We start from the raw sequence: 22857 nt of genomic DNA, 5'->3' as shown, positions 1-22857 counted from the left end.
TTGCAGATTCTTAGTAGAAAGACACACCATGTGACCCACATTAAACACAGGGCCCCCCGTACGTTTCTTGTCAGCATTTTTCTTTTGAATAACTTGGGAGTTCTTCAGGTTCAATGGAACCTGAGCCCAAACTGTGAACAGTTTATTTTATTTAACTTCCACCTTAGGGTTATCACTAGAAGAGGCGGAAAATGAACCAAAACAAGGATGAAAACCATAATTACAGAAAAACGGCGAGGTATCAAGAGAAGCATGACGACGATTATTTATAGCAAATTCTGCTATTGGAAGATACGAAACCCATTCAGTCTGGTTATCCACAACATAACACCTAAGATATTGTTCCACGGTTTGATTAAAGCGCTCGATTTGACCATTAGGGCGGATTTACACGAACGTGATATACGTCCATGGGGCCGTGCAGACATAGTTACATAGTTACATAGTTACATAGTTAGTACGGCTAAAAAAAGACACATGTCCATCAAGTTCAACCAAGGGACGGGAAAAGGGAAGGAAAAATTTCTACACATAGGAGCTAATATTTTTTTGTTCTAGGAAATTATCTAACCCTTTTTTAAAGCCATCTACTGTCCCTGCTGTGACCAGCTCCTGCGGTAGGCTATTCCATAGATTCACAGTTCTCACGGTAAAGAAGCCTTGTCGCCTCTGCAGCTTGAACCTTTTTTTCTCCAGACAGAGGGAGTGCCCCCTTGTTTTTTGAGGGGGTTTTACAAGGAACAGGATTTCACCATATTTTTTGTATGTGCCATTAATATATTTATATAAGTTAATCATGTCCCCCCTTAGTCGTCTTTTTTCAAGGCTAAATAGGTTTAATTCTTTCAATCTTTCCTCATAACTTAAATTCTCCATGCCCCTAATTAGCTTCGTTGCTCTTCTTTGTATTTTTTCCAACTCCAGGGCATCCTTTCTATGAACTGGAGCCCAGAACTGAACTGCATATTCTAGATGAGGCCTCACTAATGCTTTGTAAAGTGGCAATATTACATCCCTGTCCCGTGAGTCCATGCCTCTTTTAATACACGACAATATCCTGCTGGCCTTTGAAGCAGCTGATTGACACTGCATGCTGTTATTGAGTTTATGATTTACAAGAACACCCAGATCCTTCTCAACAAGTGAATCCGCCAGTGTAGCTCCCCCTAGGACATATGATGCATGCAGGTTGTTGGTACCCAGATGCATAACTTTACATTTATCTACATTAAACTTCATCTGCCAAGTGGACGCCCAAACACTTAGTTTGTTTAAATCTGCCTGCAATTCATGAACATCTTCCATAGACTGAACTATATTACATAGCTTGGTGTCATCTGCAAAAATAGAAATAGTGCTATTAATCCCATCTTCTATATCATTAATAAATAAGTTGAATAATAGTGGTCCCAGCACTGAACCCTGGGGTACACCACTTATTACCGGGGACCATTCAGAGTAGGAATCATTGACCACAACTCTCTGGATACGGTCCTTGAGCCAATTCTCAATCCAATTACAAAGCGGGTGTCCGCTGTGTAAAACTGATGACATGTCCTATATTTCTGCGTTTCTCGCGCATCACGCACCCATTGAAGTCAATGGATGAGTGAAAATCACACGCAGCACACGGAAGCACTTCCGTGGGACGCGCGTGATTCGCGCAACAGCAGTCAAAAGTATGATTGAAAACAGAAAAGCACCACGTGCTTTTCTGTTTACAAACATCCAAACAGAGTGTCATAATGATGGCGGCTGCGTGAAAATCATGCAGCCGCGCATCATATGGTGATGACACACGGAGCTGTTAACTGCCTTTTGCGTGCGCAAAATGCCGTGTTTTTTTGCGCGCGCAAAACGCACACGCTCGTGTAAATCCGCACTTAGGGCGGATTTACACGAACGCGATATACGTCCGTGCAACCCGTGTGATTTTCACCCGGGTCGCACGGACCTATACAAGTCTATGGGGCAGTGCAGACTGTCCGTGATTTTTGCGCAGCGTGAGTCTGACATGTTCTATATTTGAGTGTTTTTCGCGCATCACACACCCATTGAAGTCAATGGGTGCGTGAAAATCACGCATGCCACAGGGATGCACCTCCGTGGGACGCGCGTTTTTCACGCCAGACTTGTTGACTGTATGTTAATGAGTTTGAGCAAACTTGTCCAAACAAGAACAAACCAGGAAGTGGTTTATAGCCCTGGTTTAGCCACGATAACTCACTCCAGCCCCAGAATTGCAGACATGCCAAGACACATGGATGTCGAGCAATTGATTTATTTAGTGCAGGAGAGGCCTGAGGTCTGGGACACCCGAGCGGAGTCATACCATGACCGAACATCTAAAGAAGTGGCATGGGACCAGATTCCGGAGGCGATGTTCCCGCAGTATTGGTCCAAGAGCAGCACACGCGACCGTAGGCGTATTGGTGAGTAGATGTCTTTAGATATATGTAATGTCATCCATATTCTCTAGTGTGTCCCTGTGGTAACATTTCCTCGCATGCCCAACGTTTCGGTTCAGTTGCAGCTTTATCAACTTCAGTAATGTCTGTTTTTGTGGGTAGGTGTATTCCTATCTTTTCAACAGTGCCTGTGTGTGCAGTAACATAATGAGTAAACATTTGGTTTTGGGTTCATTCTACAGTTGATGATGTAAAGATACGGTGGCGTAGCAGACGTGACCAGTTCCACAGGGAATATGGCTCCAGAGGGCGCAGCGGTGATGGTGCCAGCAAGAAGCGAAGATACATGTACTTCAACCAGCTGATGTTCTTGAGAGACATAATGGACATGCGACAGTAAGTAATCGACCTATCACCTGTTGAAAAAAGTTACCTGCCTCAATTGTCATCTACGCAAAAGAGGCTTTGTTTTCCTTCTGGAAAATGTGATATTAATGCAACGTTTGTATTATAGAACTAGCAACAATCTTGATGACTCGCAAGAGGAGGCTGGCCCCGAGTCCTCGCACGCGTCCGAACACGCCACTCCCCTGATGCTCCTAACCACGGATCCCACACCAGAGGAACCAGCGCCAGTAGCCTCCGCGGCAGAACCAGTACCAACCGAGGAAGTGGCACCCCAGCCAGCAGCTCCCCGTCACAGATGGCCAATCAACCCGTCCGCAGGTGAACAGGTGGACGCTAGGGTCCTGGACTACCTGCGCCATGCGGCCGATGAGGACAGTTTCGACTTTTTCTGCCGCAGCATGGCCCTATTAATGCGCAGGGTCCCGGAGCATAGGCTGGTGCGCCTCCAGTCGGCCATGCTGTCCCTGATAGACAGTGCTACCCCACTGAATAGTCCACGACAGTGCTTTGATGCTATTGAGCAGTGGCGTACAGTCCCGCTGCCTTCGGTGGGGTACAATATCCCTGGGCCCTCCCAACCGGCCACCCCCATCGCTCGTCTGCCGCAATATTGGCCAATGCCTAGCCACTTCTCCCCCCGGTCCAATGGCTGGCCGGGAGAGACATTTTGCAACCGACTCCCGACCCGCCCAAACTTATCAGGCTCCGTTCCAGCCTCACGGCTACCAGCCCCAGCTTCAGCACCACTATGCAGTTCAGGAACATCCTCAGCAGGGCCGTGGACAGCATAGTGGTGCTGACATGTCCGCCTACACCTCTCCGCCGCATTCGTACCACGAATTGTAGGCGTGCGCGGTGACGACCGTTGGTGCAAAAGTGTGTTTTTTCAACACCCATGTTCTTCTAGTTGTTTGGGTTTGTGTGACCACAACATAAACTATCAAGTTGTCTTTTCAATTGAGTGTGGACAATCGTGATTTTGCTTATTTGTCAAAATGTTTTCGCTTCTCAGTGTATGATGTCAAATTTCCGAACGGTTTTACAGGGTACAACATATATCTACGCCATAATTGAGGTATTAGTTTCTCTGTAGGGGTTTGGATTTAGACGTCGAAAGGTGTTACTATATGGTCGTTAACAACTATCATAGTTATTGCACAAAGGGCAGCTGGCATAGGATACGAATTCATTGGTCTAGGCAAGGGTATTTTGTTCCAATGACTTGTTGGCCCGAAAAATTCTAACTCCAAGCCCCTAAAGATTTAAGCTCGCAACCCACGTCATGGGTCCTCAAGTATTGGGAGTCCCTAACACAACTACCCCCCCCCAAAAAACATAAAGTACAAGGGTCAGTAACCACCTTTCTAGACAATACTAATAACTACGCCACCCTTTAAATGCCATCGTGCTGCCAGGGTACAGCTCCAGCAGGGCTGTCAAAATACTCTGCAAATCGTTGACGCACTCGGAGTCCAGATGTTTGTGGGCGCCCTACTAGAATAGGCTGCACGGTGTTGTTGGTGGGTGCATTTGTTACCATATATTCACAATCATAACTGGCATCATATATGCGGGTAAAGTTATGCAGAACAACACACGCTTGGATAACACGTATCACATTGGGCGGGGACATTTGCATTGTTGTCATAAAGACCCTCCACTTGTTTGACATGATGCCAAAGGCGCATTCGACACATCTTCGTGCTCTGCTTAGGCGGTAATTGAAGATGCGCCTACGCTCATCCAAGCCCCTCCTCGCAAATGGACGCATTACTTGGCTTGTCAAGGCAAAACCCTCATCTGCAACGATGACATATGGGATTGGTGGGCCGCTGCAGCCAGGGAGGATGGTAGGTTCGGGAACAGCAAGTTGGTTAGCCATAAGACGTTGGGCCATTCTGGATGAGCGAAATATGCAGGCATCAGCAGAGCTTCCATACGACCCAATGTCTACTATGGTAAAGCATAAATTACTGTCCGCCAAGGCCAACAAGACTATCGAAAAATACTGCTTGTAGTTATAGTATCGGGAGCCAGAGTGGGGGGGTTTCTTCACACGAATGTGCTTCCCATCTAGTGCACCAATACAGTGTGGAAATTGGGTGTCGGTAAGAAACTGTTCGGATATTCTATGCCAGTGTTGGGCCGTGGGCTGAGGCATCACCGTACTCTTTAATCTCAGCCACAGGACGACACAGGTTGATGTGACAATGCAGGAAATTGTGGTCACCCCAAGAAGGAATTCGAAATGTAGCGAATGGTAACTGTTGCCTGTGGCCAGAAATCTACATGAAGTCAGAAACACAAACAACAAAGCAAACATGTTATGTAGGACATGAAGCACATAAACCATCGTGTATGCCGTATTTCCAAAAATCACATACCGCAAGGTCACAAGGAGCCGCTCCTCTGGGGAAATACAGCGCCGCATGTTTGTGTCCTGGTAGGTGATTCCTGTCCGAATCAGCGCAAGCAGCATATCAAACGTGCCAACAGACAGGCGGCAAAAGACGCGAAGTTTATCCGGGTGACAACGGAGGTCATCATACAGGGTATGAAAGTGGCCTTTGGAGGTGCGTTGGGCCACAAGTGAATGAACCCAAATCCTACATCTTCTACGCGGGTGTGCCTGTAGCATGGGATGCCGTTCCCCAAATCTGCGAGAAATCATCCACGCTAGCAGAACACGGGCCAGCGAGCTAGACGGCATCAATGAAGTTGAGACCGCAAAAAACATCTTTAGCGACATCTCCTTCCCCCTCGCCATGTTTGTTTTCTCTAACAATCGATGTGTGATTTCTTTTCTACATTTATTTTTATGTAATTCGAGCATAAAAACATTTGTACATCTTACAAGAAATATAGTTCTATACACAACATCAGAATAGTGCTCAGTACATAAATACAGCCCCAGAACCCAGCACATTACATATATACAGCACTACAACAAATACAGCTCAATTTAGTGCAACCCCTGCTGTATAGATTCAAACTAAATTGTTTCCAGCTCCCGGCATGGTCTGAACAATGGTAAGGATATGCTGGGAGATGCTGTTTCACAAAAAAAAATCCTATCTAATCATACCACCCATCATCTCTCTTCAGATCATACAGTGACTACAGTGCTGATTAGAGGCAGAATGAACATTTACATTAAGTGACTCAACGGTGACGTCTCAGAATCTAGTTCTTTTTCTCCATCTGGTCCAGACCTCTATGATGACTTCTCCTGGTCACAGCCCATTTCTGCAGTTTAGCGCTCAGATGTCTTCAGCTTCTCACTTTTCCTACATTTCAACACCTATAAACAAAGATAAAGTTATCATTATACAACACACTACGCCCCTAAATATAATAGCGCCGTACACGGCACCTCTAATTATAATAGCACCATACACCATGTCCCACACACACACACACACACACACACACACACTGTGCCCCCTGTAGATAGTGCCTACCATAGAGCCCCCTGTAGATAGTGCCCCCATATAGCCCACCCCTGTATCGTGTCCCACATATAGCTCCCCCTATAGTGCTCTACAGATAGCCCACCCCTGTATACAGCCCCCCTGTAGATATAGCCCACCCCTGTATATAGTGCTCCACGTATAGCCCAACCCTGTATATAGCCCCCCTGTAGATATAGCCCACCCCTGTATATAGTGCTCCACAGATAGCCCACCCCTGTATATAGCCCCCTGTAGATATAGCCCACCCCTGTATATTGTGCTCCACAGATAGCCCACCCCTATATATAGCCCCCTGTAGATATAGCCCACCCCTGTATATAGTGCTCCACAGATAGCCCACCCCTGTATATAGCTCCCCTGTAGATGTAGTCCACCCCTGTATATAGTACTCCACATATAGCCCACCCAAGTATATAGCCCCCCTGTAGATAGAACCCCACCATAGAAACCCCCCCCCCCCTGGTAGATAAAGCCCCCTCTAAGTAAAGCCCAGCCTGTAGATAAAGCCACCCCCGTAGATAATGCCACACACTTTTTTATTACGATAAAATAACAAACTATTCAAACTCACCTTAATCCCGTTCCCACGCCGTTCGGCAGCAAAGGAGACCTGCTCTTATCTGCGCAGGTCTCCTGGGGTTGAATGCTTCCCTGTCAATCAGCACCTTTCAACGACGTAAGCGGCGCAAATTATCGCGCCGCTTCACTTGTAGAAAGGCGATGAATGGCCGGCAGTGGCGGATTAAGTAGACCATGGGCCCTGGGCTGTTCCACAAACTTCCCCACAGCCGCTCTGCCGTGTCTATAGTGAACACCACCTTTTTGTGTGAGCATTGACAAATGGTTGAAACGATACTCCTTGCCAAAGGGTTGTGTCCCTACATACTGACAGTCTCCAACCATCGCTGACAGGATCACACTGTTTAGGGACACATCCTCCTGACAATGGGAATGGTAACACGCATTTGTCTATTAGCTCTGGGTACACAGAAATATGTAGCATACAAGGATTACCTGCAACAGACGTGTCAGGAGAGGAGATCCCCTATAGATCCAGTGACGTCTTCTCTGATGGGAGCCGTTTTCTTTTCTTCTCCATCTGACGCAGACCGTTATGGCGACTTTTCCTGATGAGACATCTTTGCCCATCACTTCTGCAGCCATTTCCAGCCCATATAGAAACACACAAATTTAGACACTAAGGCCCAGAACCAAACATTAAAGGGGTTGTCCGGGCACGGACCGTTTTTTATACTGATGACCTATCGATGTGCCCGGACAACTCCTTTTACTCAGACTAATAAATTTGGACCACAGACTAGATTATAGAATACATACAGACCCCAGACCTTCTAAACTATTGCAGTCCCCAGACCAGACCCCCTAAACAAATACAGACCACATCACAAGCACCCTGAATAAATACAGACCTCAGACCGGACCCCTAAATACAGACACCAGACCTGACCCCCTACACTAATAATGGCCCCAGACCTGATTCTCTTAATACAGACCTCAGACCAGTCCCCCTAAACTAATACAGACCCCTAAATAAAGACCCCAAAACTAATACAGACCCCTAAATATAGACCCCATAAACTAATACAGACCCCAGACCACACTCCCAAATACAGACCCCCTAAATACAGACACCAGACCTCAAACTAATACAGACCCCCTAAATACAGACCCCAGACCAGACCCCCTATTCTAATAGAGACCCCAGACCAGACCCCTAAATACAGACCACTAACCTAATACAGACCCTGGAACAGGCCCCCTAAATAGACCCTGTAAACTAATACAGACCCAAGATCAGACCCCCTAAATACAGACCCCTAAATAAAGACCCATAAACTAATACAGACCCTAGAACAGGCCCCTTAAATGGACCCTATAAACTAATACAGACCCCAGACCTCAAACTAAAACAGACCCCCTATATACCAACCCCAGACCTCAAACTAAAACAGACCTCCTAAATACAGACCCCAGGCCACTTAAACTAACACAGACCCCTAAATATACAGACCCTAAACCCCTTAAACCGATACAGACCCCAGACCAGACCCACTAAATACAGACCCCTTAAACTAATAGACACCAAACCTCCTAAATACAGTCCCCAAACCAGGCCCCTATATACAGACCCCACACCAGACCCCCTAAATACAGACCCCACACCAGACCCCCTAAATACAGTCCCCCTAAATACAGACCCATTAAGCAAATCAATCCCTTTATACTTACTTACAAAGTCAGTCTTCTCTGTGGAGTTTTGCTGCTGCTGCTGCTGCTGCTCGAGCTCCTGCGGTCATGTGACCAGCAGGTCTCTAAGCAATAGTAAGAACTTCAGAGATGAGGTCATGTGACCTTATGTCTAAAGGTGCTTTTGCAGGACATACACAATGCAGTTTCGTCTCGGTTTTTTACGCGATTCGCGGCAAAATCGTGACAAAACTACAATGTACCATGATAATCCGCCATTTATGGCCGGGCACGGAACGTACCCAGCCATTCATTGGTTCTAATTGTACCTGTGTCCTATAGACGCAGGTACATTTATAGTGCAGGAGGGGGTGGCGTTGGCGCCCCCCTCTAAGTTGCGCCCGGGCACATGCCCCGCCTGCCCCCCCTAGCTACGCCCCTGTTTTACTGTACCGGTCCACCACAACCCAAATAACAGTTTTCCCTTCAGAGGGAGGTAAATCAGTGATAAAAATCCATAGACAGATGAGACCAAGAGTAGTTCCCCCATAGGATGTACTCGAGGAGTCTTAGCGCGAGACTAATGTTTTAGTACCAGTTATCCCTGGATGACCACACAAAACCGAACCATGTAACTCATTGAGCAAATTAAATCTGAACCTAGGAGGGACAAATAATCATCCAGCACGAATGTTTTGTGGAGCGAGTTGCTGAAATTTTTTAATCTCAGTTACAAGATCAGGCGATATTGCAGAAACCACTTTACCTGTAGATAAAATAGCTTCAGGATGAATGTCGGGGACCTGTGAGGAACAGAAACTTCGAGATAAGGCGTTGGCCCTGACATTTTTAGACTCGGGTCTGTAGGTCACAATAAAGTCAAATCTGGTAAAGAACAAGGCCCACCTAGCCTGTCTGAGATTGAGTCTTTTGGCTAATTCTAAAAAAAAGTCAGTACAGTAATTTGATGTCTAGCCCCCTCTAGAAAGTGGCGCCACTCTTCAAACGCCCATTTAATAGTAGGAAGCTCACGATTACCTATATCATAATTTTTTTCAGTGGCGGAAAATTTGCGAGAAAAAAAAGCACAGGGACGCAAATTAGTCAATACAGAAGATCCTTGAGACAACACAGCCCCCGCACCTATTTCTGAGGCAACAAACGCAACAATGAAGGGGCTAGAAAGATCAGGTTGAACAAGTACAGGTGCTTCTATAAAACACTGTTTTAAGGTTTCGAAGGCATAGACCGCACTCAGGTTTCCAATTTACAAGATCAGAACCCACTTTCGTAAGATCCATCAAAGGTTTGACAATGGAGGAAAAATTATGAATACATTTTCGGTAATAGTTAGCAAAACCCAAGAACCTCTGCAGAGCTTTTAGTAAAGTGGGTTGGACCCAATCAAGGACCGCCTGACCCTTAGCGGAGTCCATACGAAAATCATGAGGAGAAAGAACATACCCAATAAATGTACTTTCTGAACTCCAAAAATAAATTTTTCAAATTTCATGTTAAGACAATTTTCCCTCAGCACTTGAAAGACGGATCTTAAATGTTGAACATGAGAGGACCAATCGGAGGAAAACACAAGAATATCGTCCAGATACACAACCAAAAAGCGTCCAATAAAATTTCTGAAAATATCATTAACGAGGTTCTGAAAAACCGCTGGAGCATTACTTAAACCAAAAGGCATGAGCAAATACTCATAATGACCATCTGGAGTATTAAACGCTGTCTTACACTCATCCCCTCTGCAGATACAAACCAAATAGTAGGCCCTGCGTAAATCCAGTTTAGAGAACCACCTGGCTCCTGAGATCAGATTAAACAGGTCTGGGATGAGTAGAAGAGGATACTGATTCTTAACGGTAATCTTATTTAATTCACGGTAGTCGATACAGGGTCTTAAACCGCCATAGGATGTACTCGAGGAGTCTTAGCGCGAGACTAATGTTTTAGTACCAGTTATCCCTGGATAACCACACAAAACCGAACCATGTAACTCATTGAGCAAATTAAATCTGAACCTAGGAGGGACAAATAATCTTCCAGCACGAATGTTTTGTGGAGCGAGTTGCTGACATTTTTTAATCTCAGTTACAAGATCAAGCGATATTGCAGAAACCACTATACCTGTAGATAAAATAGTTTCAGGATGAATGTCGGGGACCTGTGAGGAACAGAAACTTCGAGATAAGGCGTTGGCCCTGACATTTTTAGACTCGGGTCTGTAGGTCACAATAAAGTCAAATCTGGTAAAGAACAAGGCCCACCTAGCCTGTCTGAGATTGAGTCTTTTGGCTAATTCTAAAAAAAAGTCAGTACAGTAATTTGATGTCTAGCCCCCTCTAGAAAGTGGCGCCACTCTTCAAACGCCCATTTAATAGTAGGAAGCTCACGATTACCTATATCATAATTTTTTTCAGTGGCGGAAAATTTGCGAGAAAAAAAAGCACAGGGACGCAAATTAGTCAATACAGAAGATCCTTGAGACAACACAGCCCCTGCACCTATTTCTGAGGCAACAAACGCAACAATGAAGGGGCTAGAAAGATCAGGTTGAACAAGTACAGGTGCTTCTATAAAACACTGTTTTAAGGTTTCGAAGGCATAGACCGCACTCAGGTTTCCAATTTACAAGATCAGAACCCACTTTCGTAAGATCCATCAAAGGTTTGACAATGGAGGAAAAATTATGAATACATTTTCGGTAATAGTTAGCAAAACCCAAGGACCTCTGCAGAGCTTTTAGTAAAGTGGGTTGGACCCAATCAAGGACCGGCTGACCCTTAGCGGAGTCCATACGAAAATCATGAGGAGAAAGAACATACCCAATAAATTTACTTTCTGAACTCCAAAAATAAATTTTTCAAATTTCATGTTAAGACAATTTTCCCTCAGCACTTGAAGGACGGATCTTAAATGTTGAACATGAGAGGACCAATCGGAGGAAAACACAAGAATATCGTCCAGATACACAACCAAAAAGCGTCCAAAAAAATTTCTGAAAATATCATTAACCAGGTTCTGAAAAACCGCTGGAGCATTACTTAAACCAAAAGGCATGAGCAAATACTCATAATGACCATCTGGAGTATTAAACGCTGTCTTACACTCATCCCCTCTGCAGCTATGAACCAAATAGTAGGCCCCGCGTAATTCCAGTTTAGAGAACCACCTGGCTCCTGAGATCAGATTAAACAGGTCTTATTAACGGTAATCTTATTTCATTCACGGTAGTCGATACAGGGTCTTAAACCGCCATCTTTCTTTTCAACAAAGAAAATACCTGCACCTACCGGAGAAGTAGATGGTCGAATATGACCCTTACGGAGACTGTCTTTAATATAATCTTTCATGGTTTGTCCTTCCAGAGCAGAAAGATTATAAATCCGCCCTTTAGGCAGCTTAGCATTAGGGAGAAGTACAATGGGGCAGTCATACGGCCTATGAGGAGGGAGAGATTCACAACTGATTTCAGAAAAGACATCCTTAAAATCTTGAATACACTCCGGCAACAAAAGTGTGTTGCGATATACGTTAGTAGTAGACAAAGACATGCAAGAATCATAACATTTAAAATTCCAATTAATAAAATCTGCTTTTACCCAAACAATAACAGGATTATGTGTCTGCAACTATGGAATACCCAATATTACCTCAGAAGGCAAATTTTCTTGGATAAAGAAAGAGATTAGTTCAGTATGCAAAGTACCCACTTCCAAAGTTACAGGCGGAGTGGTGAACTTGGGAGAGGCCATTGCTAAACTTTCATTTTTGTGCTCTCGTAGTCGTCAGTCCAGACGCACAACAAGAGTCATGGTATCCTCTAAAGTCAAGGGCTGAGGGTAATTTATTAGGAGATCTTTAAAAGTTTCAGAAAGGCTTCGGCGGAATTGGCATTGGAGTGCAGCATCATTCCACTGGGAAGAGATGGACCACCCTCTAAATTCTGAACAATAATCTTCGACAGGACGCCGTCCTTGCTGGAGAGATAACAGATTGGGCTCAGCGACTGCAGTGATATCTGGTTTTCCATATATTAAACCTAAGGCCTCAAAGAAGATCTCCACAGAAAAAAGTTCAGGGGCATCAGGTCTCAACGAAAAGGCCCAGGTTTGAGGATCTCCCTGCAAAAGTGAAATGACGTCACCAACTCGCTGCTGCTCAGTTCCAGAGGAGAAAGGTCTTAGTCGAAAATACAATTTACAACTCTCCCGAAAATTAACAAAAGACTTACGATCACCAGAAAAAATATTAGGTAAGTTCGCTTTAGGTTCAACCGGAGTTGAATGGGCTCCACAACTAAAACCAGAACTGCCCAGGAGCTAGACTAGTAGTAATGGTAATCTTTCCTAACACAAGCATTAAGAATATCCAAACCAGGATTATCACGATACCAGAATTTGGACTTCGATACCGATTGTGATGGTGTATTATGTGTGATTTATTGTAAGCCCTCAGCAGAGAGGAATGATTCTGTAATCAGGTACCACAGGTAATGTCTCCAGCATATGGACAATCAGATGAGTCAGAGGTGCAATCCACAAGACATAAAGTATCCTCATTGTCCAGTCCCCACAGGGGATCATCAGGAGGCACCACCATCACTCAGCTAGAGTGCAGACCAGCAAACCAAGCAGATCCAATTATCTCCCCGACTGTGTTCTCATCCTGGCTGTGGCAGACAATAGTTGGGCAATACACATAATAGTACAAAACACCACAACTCACATACAGACAGTAGAAATACAAACTAAAGTCAATATTATAATAAATCATGGTGACTAGAAACTGCCAAGATTTTCCTGAGGTTTGCCTGAGGATTTTCCTGTGATTACCTGATTTTGTAGACTGTGTGCTGTTCCTGCATTGAAGGCTACTTGTTCTGTAAGCATTGGATACAATCAACCCTATTGGAGTTGCCCTGTCGTCACTGGCTCTGTTGATAGTGTATTAACCTAACGAACCCCATGACACCGATACTTTGTGTAGTATTGCGATTCTCGATACCAAACTTTGCGAACAATATTAATGAAAAAAAAAGTTATTTCATTTTCTGATGTCAGGCACGTGGTGTTATTAATTTTGAACATCCATGTGCCTCACATTAATAGTAATTAACCCCATCATGTGCCTCACAGTCATAATGGGCAACATTGGGTTAATATGTGAGGTACATGATGGGGTTAATTACTATTAATGTGAGATACATGGAGGTACTAATTTCATAACACCATGTATGACACATTAATAAGTGACCACATTATATTGTTCACATAATAGCAACATTGGGGTTAACCCCTTAGGGTCACAGCCAATTTTGCCCTTGAGGACAGAACAATTTTTGTATTTTTTCCTCTTTGCATCCCGTGCTCATAACTTTGACATTTTTTGCTGGACGTAGCTGCATGAGACTTTGTTTTTTTTGTGGAACAAGGTGTACCTTATTTAGGTGCCATTTTTTGTTAGGCCCTGTTCACTTCTGCATTGGGTATTCCGTTGTACTGCTATAGAGAATACAGAGCAGCTGTATCTCAAAAAGTAAAACGAGTTTTTAATAAAAACTATTTATAAAGTTGCACCAATCACACTGACTAACCTTTTTATTAAAAAAAAATTATAATAATGCCATTCAAAGGTTTACATAGCATTTAAGCTCTGGACATTTTTGCACTCTGTATGCAAATGACAGCGATAATATAAGGCTACGATCACACACATAGTTTTGATGCAGTCTTTGATGCAGTTTTTGGCTCAGTTTTGTGGATCCAAAAGGAAGGCATCTCCATTCTTTTATGTCCACTCCTGTGTTTGGGATACGTTTTGGCCTTTCATCAGAGGTATACATCGGGAGTCTTCCTAACTTATACCTCTGATGGCAGGCCAAAAGGTGATGTGAATAGAGCTTTTGTTTGGCATATCCCCTTTAAGACATTGACGCTTTGGGGTGTGTTCACATCAGCGTTAGGGTTCCGTTGATAGGTTCCACTAAACCTTTCCGTCGGAGGAACCCATCAACGGAAAGGCAAACGGAAACCATAGCTTCTGTTTGCATTCAATGGTAATGCTACTGTTGAAAATGGTTTCCGTTTGTTTCCGTTCCATAAGTTTTCAGTTTTTTTAACAGAAACAATAGCGTAGTTGACTGCGCTATTTTTCCGCCAAAGGGCATGTCGCTTCTCGTGGGAAAAACACCTCCGCCTCCTATTGAAATCAATGGGAGGGGATTTCAGGTGTTTTATTGAGCTGTTTCCGACGCAGTTTCCGCATCAAAAACAGCGTCAAAATACTCAGTGTGAACTAGCCCTAATTAATTATTCCTTGATTTGCCACTTTACTTGACCCTACTTATGGTAGCCTCAAGCAACATGTCTATCTTTTATAAACAAAGCATCAATCCCAGTGTATAATGCATGAAAACATATTTTCTTTTTCCTGTCTTGTATATAACTGACAAAATAAATATTTTGTACATTAAGCTAAAACGAGTATGGCCCTGTTCACACTGAGTTTTTGACAAGTTTTTTGACGCGGAAACCGCGCCGCAAAACTCCTCAAAAACCGCCCGAAAATGCCTCCCATTGATTTCAATGGGAGTTGGACAAGTTTTTTACAGCGAGTAAAAAAAACGCGTCGCAGTAAAAAGAAGCATCATGAACCATCTTGAGGCGGTTTCCGCCTCCAAAACCCCATTTCAATGAGTTAGAAAGAGGAAAAAAACGCCTCAACAAGTGTTTTGACGAGTTTTTGTCAAACCACTATGCAAAAAACGTCTGGAGCAGTTTTTGCAGGAGGAATTTTCCTACTGCAAAAAACTCTGTGTGAATGCTGCACTTAAAAATACAATGACAGCAGAATAATATAAGCAGCTCCTACCATAGAGAACAGGCAAATGGAAAGAACATGTATACATCCTTTGCATTTTATGATTCTTGATTGCAGCACAAACATGAGTTTTTATAATAGTATTGAAATTTTAGTGTAAGAGTATGTTCACACGGCAGCCTCCGTTACGGCTGAAATTACGGAGCTGTTTTCAGTAGAAAACAGCTCCGGAATTTCAGATGTAAAGGCATGTGCAGGCGTTTTTCGCTGCGTCCATTACAGATGTAATTGGAGCTGTTTTTCCATGGAGTCAATAGAAAACGGCTCCATTTACGTCTGAAGAAGTAACAGGTACTTCTTTGACGTGGGTGTCTTTTTTACGCACCATCTTTTGACAGTGGCGCGTAAAAAAAATGACCGTCGGCACAGAACATCGTAAAACCCATTCAAATGAATGAGCAGATGTTTGCTGCCGCTTTGGAGCCGTATTTTCGGACGTAATTCGGGGCTAAAACGCCCGAATTATGTCCGTAAATAGGGTGTGTGAACCCAGCCTAAGAGGGAAAATGACCCCTTGAGAAAGCTGACGGCGAAACGTGCGTCGGGGGTGGTCAGTGTGGAGTGTTCCTGCGTGCTTCCTATCATGCAGTCCATGGGTTTGTGCAATATCCTTTATTTATAAAGCATGGTCTTTGTTTTGGGTGCAACTTGGAGCTCTAGCTGTATACTCTTATATGCATGCACAATTGTGTGCTCTTCTGTTAGGTGCTAAATATATTTATGTGCTTCTGTTGTCCAAATACTTGATCTATATGATTATCTTTTCTATAGATATCTGCATTTGTTACCACATCACAGGATGTTTATAGTATGGTAGCATATATATTGGATTATTCACGCAGCTCCTCCATACTCTCCTTTTTAACTGTGTGCTATATTGTTTTTATATTTTGATGGCCAATGTGTTATGTATATTTCAATAAAGTTTATTTTATATTGTCATGGTACATGACTTGTGCTATGTGTGTTTCATTTTCTGGATATACTAGTAGTCTTCACAGTCTGGTATAGGTATTGATAAGAGGGAAAAATTCTATAGGTAACATAATTAAATAAAAACAATTATAATTTTTTTTTACCCATAATGTGTGCTGGTTAAGTCCTGGTTATTTTTTTATTTGTTTTTCCTATGTTGTCGGTACAGGTCGGCACCATATATTAGACTTACTTTATTCTGGTTTAGAATAACAGAGAGTTTATTTATTTTATTTTGTGGTATTGGTTGGTGATCCTCCCATTTTTTTTATTTTGAATTTGTCTTAGGGCGAATTTACATGAGCGTGTGCGTTTTGCGCGCGCAAAAAACGCTATGTTTTGCGCACTAAAAAAAAGCTGCGTTTTGCGCGCGCAAAAGGCACTTAACAGCTCCGTGTGTCTCCGTGCGCGGCTGCGTGATTTTCGCGCAGCCGCCATCATTACGACACTCTGTTTGTATGTTTGTAAACAGAAAAGCATGTGGTGCTTTTGGCGGAACGGGTGACGGTTACAGGCATTGTACCCAAATAAAGGTTAAGCCTGCCGCAAACCGTCGCACTCCCGCCATCCGGGTGCCATAGCTTAGATGGCGCCTGGTGCCATATGGGGATATGTCCCCTCAAACTGCATTACGTTATGTTTGATAACCAGTTGATTTATATTATATTGTATTCAGTGCTGCTTCACTGTCCTCCCCTCTAGGGTTAATCTTATACTGTAGGAGAGTGAGTCACAGGCTGCAAGCGGGAACTTGTTTGAATGTAAATAAGAAAAAGGAGGGGGCAAGAGCAGGATGCACATAGCCTGATGCCTGAGGGAGGGGTGAGTGAGGGATATAGTGGTGCTGGATGAGTTCTCAGTTAGTTGCTGTCCAGGAGAGGATGAGATAGCAGTGTGAGCTGCAGGCAGGGGCTATCTACCTCAGAGATGGTACCTGACCTAGGGACAGTAATAGAGGACAAGTGCTGGAGTCCCATCTAACTAAGGAGGATCTGGAGACAGCCCAAAGGATGAAAGGTACAGTGGAGAGACCCCATAGTGAGGTAGCATGTCCCATCCAGCCCAGAGGAGAGAAGCAGCGGCACATTGTTTCTGTGTGTGTCTGTCCCTGTTAATAGACGCGCCGCTGTGGCTTGTCCCCTGTTAATCTGTGTCGCCTGAATCTATCGCCCACATTCTCTTGGCTTAAACCGACCCCCACTGACCCGGTTTCGCCACATTTGGTGGCAGCGGTGGGATAGATTCAGCCCATTCTAGGGGAAGTGGCAGGGGATAGGTACCCTGGTACCATCCGGCGCTTCGCGGCCAAACCTCAAGGGTGGACTGCCACACGTGCTGCAGTACGGGGGGACCACAGGCACCTAAATCTCCAGTCATGGAGCCTGACTCTATGGATCCTCCCGGCGGAGCAGAGGCTGTCCCCTATGGCAGCTACCTCCGAATTACACTCCAAGAGCTGTGCCGGTTCCGGCGCATTGCCTTCTCGTCCCGCGACATCAAGGATCGGCTGATTGAGAAGCTCCAAGCCTGGGACCTGGCGAACCCGGCCGAGATGGGAGAGATGGCCGAGGGTGACGTTGACTACTGCCCCGAAGAACCGGCCAGTCGCCAGGGAACCGGCCGTAGCCCCATCTCGGATGCCCAGGCCCTGCGGATGGGGGATCTGCTGACCGCTCTGGGGCCTCAAAGCTCCGAGGCCGAGCGCCTGATCATCGTTGGGGCCGTGGCCCATGCAGTGGCACCCCCAGAACCAACAACCCCAATCCCTGCCGGGCCCCGAAGACCCCAACTACGATACAACGACCTCCCCAAGTTGGATCCTTCGTCCACGGATATCGATGCGCACCTAACCATGCTGGAGACACAGCTACAGGTGCATGACATCCCCACCACCGAATGGGCTCGCTACGTGGGGCCCAGCCTGCAAAGTAGGGCCCTTGAAGTCTACCGGAGCCTAGGTCCAGAGGACAGATGGGACTACGGTTGCCTCCGGGACGCCCTGCTGAAGAGGTATGCGATCACCCCAGAGACTTACAGAGAGCGGTTCCGTAATTTGACGCTCGCCGGCCAGGGTACCCATGTGGAACTGGCAGCCCAGCTCCGCTTAAGCTGCTCCAGGTGGGCCGAGGGGAAGAAGGCCTTCAGTCGGGAGGCCCTGGAGGACCTCGTCATTTTGGAGCAACTCCTCTCCAGGATGGAGGTCCCCGTTCGTGCCTGGGTCGCGGACCGCCACCCCAGCACCCCTGAAGATGCCGCCACCCTGGCCGACGAGTTCTTGGCCCACTGACCCCAGTGGAGAAGCCTTCCGCGCCAGGACCAACGCCGAGAGCTCCGAGCCCCTACCAAAATAGCGGAACCACCCCGGCCAACTTCGATGAGACCCCAGCCGCAGCCTACGGCCGCCCCGATCCCTCCAAGGGTCCGCGGCCCTACGGACTCCCGCCAGTGTTATGGGTGCCACCAACCGGGGCACATCCGACGGGACTGCCCCCTGGCCCAATCAACGGTGCCCTTTCCCAGACCAACCCCAACCCGGGTCGCCTTTTGGCCGGAGGCGGGCGACCCCGATGAGTGTGACCACCTCCTAGATGCACCAGAGGTGGAGGAGGTGGTCTACCACGTAGAGCTTGTGAGCCTCGTGACGAACCAGGTCCCTGCCAACATGCAGGGCCACCGACAGCCTGTGGTGCTAGGACGCCGCACCGTCCAGGGACTCCATGACTCGGGGGCATCCCTCACCCTGGTAAGAGCGGACCTGGTTCCCCAGTCTAAGGTTCTTCCCCAGCGATTAGCCCGGATTGCCCTGGCGGACGGACAGCAGCGGTCCATTCCCCGCGCCAGAGTCTACCTGGACTGGGGCCCCGGAAAAGGGGAGGTCGAAGTCGGGCTCATGCCGGAACTCCCCACCGATGTCTTATTGGGGAACGACCTTGGGAATGGTCTCACAAGTTAGTTCGCTGGGGCCGTGACCCGCAGCCAAGCCCGGGAGAACCTTTACCGGTCTCCACCACCGACCAGTGTAACCACCGAGGCTCCTCTCCCGGAAGCCCCGCTCCCCGAACCGCCGGTGGTAAGTACCCAAGCCCCTGACGCCTCACAACTGACCGACCCGACGAACCCCCCGACAGACCTGGGGGAGGTGGATAGGGTCGCTTTTAGGGAGGCCCAGCATACGGATCCTTCCCTGTCCTCTGCCCGTAGCCTGGCCGATGGACCACCCAGTGAAGGGGCCCAGGCAGGGTTCCAGTGGGACAACGGGCTGTTGTACCGGGTCGAAGCCCCGACCAAGCCCGAGTCGCCCTGGACCGCCTCCAAACAGCTGCTTGTTCCCCAAGCCTACCGTGCACGACTGTTAGCCCTGGCCCACGATATACCCGCGGTGGGTCACACTGGGACCAGGTCCACCAGGGCCCGGCTCTCGAAGGCTTTCTTTTGGCCAGGGCTGACTGAGGATGTGCGGCGGTACCGAGCTTCGTGCCCTGTCTGCCAATGGGTGGCGGGGGCCCCGCGCAAGGTGCCGCTCAAGCAGCTGCCCCTCATCCGAGAGCCCTTCCAGCGGGTGGCCATAGATTTGGTTGGCCCCATTAATCCCCCCAGCCGAGGGGGAAAGCGTTACATCCTAACCCTGGTAGACTTCGCTACCAGATACCCGGACGCAGTGGCTCTGTCCTCCATAGATGCCGAGCACGTCGCCCAGGGACTCATGGACATCTAAAGCTGGGTGGGGTTCCCGCGTGAGGTACTCACAGACCAGGGATCTCAATTCCAGGGAGAAGTCATGCAGGACTTCTGGAATCGGCACGGGGTAAGTTCTCTAAGAACCACCGCCTACCACCCCCAAACGAACGGACTGTGTGAAAGGTTCAACGGTAACCTCAAGCAGTTGCTACTCCGATACGTCCACTCGGAGGGGAGAGACTGGGACCGCTCCTTGCAGCAGCTTCTCTTTGCCTATCGAGAGGTGCCGCAGGAGTCTACCGGGCACTCCCCATTCGAGTTGCTGTTCGCGATGCGGGTCCGGGGACCCTTGGACTTAGTCCGGGAAGGTTGGGAAGGGAAGTTTGCAAGCCCGGAGATCCCGGTAGTAGACTATGTGAGCCAAATGCGGGAGCGCCTAGCACGGCTGATGGATTTGGCCCATCAGCGATTGGAAGTAGCTTGAAGCCGTCAACGGGACGAGTACAACCGTAGCGTCCGACCCCGAGAGCTGGGCGTGGGGGAGAAGGTACTGGTCCTCGCGCCAGTACGAGGCAACAAGTTGCAGGCCAATTGGGTTGGACCGTACACTGTAGTGGGGCGACAGGGGACGACAAACTACCTAGTAGCCCACGACAAGGCAGAAAAGCGGGTACGGAACTACCACATAAACCGCCTCAAGGCCTATGTGGTAAGGGAGGTAGGAGCGGTCGCGATATGCTGCCCGCCCATGGACAACCCTGACGTGGACCGCATCCCTGACCTACTGACAGAGGCCCAACTCCAGACAAGGCTGGCAGATGTGCAGCTTGAAGTCCAGCTATCGCGCTTGCAGAGTAGGGAGATGGGGGAGGTGTTAGCAGCCCAGGAGGCCCTGTTCACTGCGTCCCCCGGACGTACCTCCCTAGTCGCTCACAAGGTCGACACTGGGGGAGCCCGACCCCTGAGGCAACCCGCGTTCCGAGTGGCTCCCTCAGTGCTGACCGCGATGAGGAAAGAAGTAGAAGAAATGCTGGAGATGGGGGTCATTGTACCATCTCACAGTCCTTGGGCCACCGGCGTTGTGTTGGTCCCCAAGAAGGACAAAACCACGAGGTTCTGTGTAGACTACCGGCGGCTGAACGAGGTAACCGTTACGGATGCCTATCCGATGCCCCGGATTGATGAGCTGCTCGATAGGCTGGGAGTGGCACGCTTCGTGTCCACTCTGGATCTCAGCAAGGGCTACTGGCAGATTCCTCTAACCAAGGAAGCCCAAGAGCGCTCGGCGTTCATCACCCCGTTCGGCCTGTTTGAATTTACGTGCATGTCGTTCGGGATGAAGAACGCTCCCGCGACCTTCCAGAGGGTGGTCGACCGGATGCTCGTGGGGTGTCAGGAGTTTGCCCAGGCCTACCTGGACGATATCGCTATCTTTAGCGAGACTTGGGAGGAACACTTGGGGCACGTGGCGCAGATCCTGGAGCGCATCCGGTAGGCCGGCCTCACCATCCGCCCGACAAGTGCCAGATGGGGATGGCAGAAGTCGCCTACCTGGGGCACCGAGTGGGCAGCGGACAGATCCGCCACGAGCCGGCCAAGGTGGAGGCCATTCTCCAATGGCCCCGGCCGGCCAACCAGAAGCAGGTTAGGGCCTTTCTGGGAGTCACAGGGTACTACCGAAAATTCATCCCGCAGTATAGCACCCTGGCCAAGCCCTTGACCGACTTGACGTCCAAAAGGTTCAGTCGACTGATGCCCTGGTCCCCTGACTGTGAGGCGGCCTTCGGGAGTAGAGATGAGCGAACCGGGACAACCAAACTGGATATAAAAATCGGGCTGGTTATAAAAATGGGGGGGACCCCCACGTCGTTTTTTTTTTTGAATTTAACAAATTTAGCAATAGACGGGTCCCCCACATTTTTAATAACCAGCCATATACAAGGCCGCAGCAGTCTGGCATTACATTGGTGGGAAGGGCCACTGGTTTTGTCCATTCCCAGGCTAATAACACTGTGTTGTATGTGGCTGGTTATGATAAATTGGGTGGAACCCCATGTCTTTTTTTTAAAAAAAATTTAAATAAATAATTTCAAAAAATGACGTGGGGTCCCCCCCACTTTTATAACCAGCCAGGTACAACACAGCAGCAGCAGCCTAGCATTACAAGGGTGGGAAGGTCCACTGTTTTTGGCCCTTTCCAGCCTCATAATACCAGCCTGCGGCCGCCCCAGAGCCCGACCATCACAACAGATGGTCGGGTACTGGATCGTACCTGGCTCTTCCCGGCACCCCTGGTGGTGGTGGGTACCGGGGTAATAATGGTAGTTAGTGTTAGCCTCTGCACCGGCTAACACTAAGCCTCACCTTAGTAATGGATGTTGTCACTCAGACAGCGGCCATTACTAAAGTGGTAGTAATAAAATTTGAAAAGAAAAAGACAAAGATATAGATAAAATATTTTATTGAAATAAAGCACCCCCAACACAACCCTCATTAACCATTTTATTGTAGAAAAAAAAACGTCATCTAAGTAGTCCTCGAAACCGACGTAGTCCAAACACCAAACCTGTGAAAAAAAAAAAAATTAAATAAAACATGTCGTAGGCTTAGATTCAGTTTAATGTGTGATACTGACTGTTATACCATGTATAGAAGCCTGCCGTGAAGTTGACTTAGATACAGGGCGCCAGCAGACAGTATCATACATGGCCATACATACATATATACAAACATACATACAAGCATGCACATATATACATGCAAATATACATACATGCAAACATACACAAATATATACATGCAAACTATCATAC

This window comes from Rhinoderma darwinii, chromosome 1, assembly GCF_050947455.1.
Source record: "Rhinoderma darwinii isolate aRhiDar2 chromosome 1, aRhiDar2.hap1, whole genome shotgun sequence".
NCBI classification, from domain to species: Eukaryota; Metazoa; Chordata; class Amphibia; order Anura; family Rhinodermatidae; genus Rhinoderma; species Rhinoderma darwinii.
The sequence above is the reverse complement of the archived record's forward strand: the minus strand, read 5'-3'. Positions refer to the sequence as shown.